A 2,231-nucleotide genomic window follows, 5' to 3' on the forward strand; every position below is an offset into this window, starting at 1 on the left:
AGTATATAGTAGTGGGGAGGTATGAATGGAGGGAGTTGCAATCAGCAATGGCAACAGTGGAAAAATATGGAAGTAGCTTTTTTTTTTTGTTTAGGTTTTTGGAAGGCAAATGGGGTTAAGTGGCTTGCCCAAGGCCACACAGCTAGGTAATTATTAAGTGTCTGAGACCGAATTTGAACCCAGGTACTCCTGACTCCAGGGCCGGTGCTTTATCCACTACACCACCTAGCTGCCCCTGGAAGTAACTTTTGTGATGGACTTTTTTTTTTTAAGTTTGAGGGTTTATTTAACACAAATAAAATTGTGCAAAGCTTTTTACTCATTTTCTTCACTCCTCAGTCTAGCATTTGGATTGGTGATCTTGATAGCTAGCTGAGCTGCTCTCTCCACAATGACTTCGTGATTCTTAGAGGAAACATTGTGAGCAATCTCAGCACAGTAAGATTTGTTGCACATCAGGAATACTTAAAGCTCTTTGGCATTGTGCACCAAAAACTTCCTGAATCCACTCGGTAACGTATGTTTTTTCTTCTTATTGCTTCCATAACCAATATTGGGCATCAATATCTGGCCCTTGAATCGTCTCCGCACTCTGCTATCAGTGCCTCTTGGTTTACGCCAGTTTCTCTTGATCTTCACATATCTGTTGGACTGGTGTTGGATGAACTTCTTGGTCCACTTCTTGACGATTTTGGGCTTCACGAGAGGTCTGAGGGCAGGCATGGCACCGGCGAAGAGAGGACGACCCCTCCACTGGAAGTGCCGAGGAAGAGAAAGAGAAGGAAGGCTGTGATGGACTTCTAAAGAATGTGATCCAACGGCAACAGAGCTGGTGGTGTTGGAATACTGGCTGAAGCACATTTTTTAAATTTTTATTTTTCTCTCTTTCCTTTATTTTATTGCTCATGAGGGTCTATATTTTTTGGCGGGAGGGGGTATTATGTTTACTCTGAAACAAGAATATTTTAATAATGTATAAAAACTCATCATTTGTACAAAAATAAAAAGTTAATATATAAAAATGTTTTAAAGTAAAAAAATTAAAAATGGTTACCAATTTGCAATAGGGTTTGAAATTTCATTTTTTTTTCTAAAATAGAGTTATTCTGGTATTCTTTTTCCTCTTTTGTTAATATGGATTTTATTTGGGATTTTTATTTGTAAATCTGATTTATCAGGTTACAATTTTGTAAATATTAATCCATTTCATCTAGCTTGTCAGATTTGCTGACATATAGCTGGGCAAAATTATTCCTGATAATTGCTTTAACTTCTTCATTGGTGGTACATTCATCTTCTATTTTTAGATGTTGTTAATATTATTTCTTCTTTTTCAATGAACTTAGAGAATGAAATATTTTTTTATAATGTAAGATGACCTGATTGTCTGTTTTATTTATTTATTTTTTACTTTATTTTTTTATTTTTTACTTTCAATTTTATAAATCTGTCCTTTGATTTTTAGGATTTGCCTCTAGGTATCTAACTGAAGAGATTTTTTTCATTTTGTATTTTCTTTTTTGTTGTTGTTGCATATCCAATCTACTCTTTTTTTTTTGTTAATGTACATTATCTAGAAATAGAAATTTTCCCCAAGTACTACTATGGGTGTATCCCTTGTGGAATTATTGTTTCTATAATTTGTTCTTTGACTCACTAATTCCTTAGAAATAGATTATTTAGTTTCCAATTAATTATTTTCAATGTATACTTCTATATTCACTTCCTGAGTATAATTGTTATTGCATTGTGATTTCCAGTAAAATTGAATGAATTTGAATAGTTCCACTTTTCCACATGATTGTGAAATTTCTGTGTCTTAATACACAGCTAGTTTTTTATGAAGGTACCAGATGCACTTAAGAAAAATCTACTTGTTTCTTTTCACATTCAGTTTTCTCAAAAGGTTTATCTAACTTTTTAAATATTCTTTTCAAATCCTTAACTTCCTTCTTATTTGTTTTATTTTTAGATTTATCTAGTGCTAAAGGGGAAAATTAAGATTTCTCATTAATACTGTAGTTCATTTAACTTTTCCCTTAAGAATTAAGCTGCTAAGGGGTGGCTAGGTGGCACAGCGGATAGAGCACTGGCCTTGGAGTCAGGAGTACCTGAGTTCAAATCCGACCTCAGACACTTAATAATTACCTAGCTGTGTGGCCTTGGGTAAGCCAGTTAACCCCATTGCCTTGAAAATATCTAAAAAAACAAATAATTAAGATGCTATACCA

General features: G+C 33.9%; 1 pseudogene; it reads right to left on the minus strand.

Annotated features, from left to right (window-relative positions):
* Positions 1–285: 285 nt before the first annotated feature.
* On the minus strand, positions 286–723 carry LOC141495015 (large ribosomal subunit protein eL32 pseudogene; annotated as a pseudogene).
* Between the last annotated feature and the right edge of the window lie 1,508 nt (positions 724–2,231).

The sequence above is a fragment of the Macrotis lagotis genome, chromosome 8 (assembly GCF_037893015.1).
Source record: "Macrotis lagotis isolate mMagLag1 chromosome 8, bilby.v1.9.chrom.fasta, whole genome shotgun sequence".
Taxonomy (NCBI): Eukaryota; Metazoa; Chordata; class Mammalia; order Peramelemorphia; family Peramelidae; genus Macrotis; species Macrotis lagotis.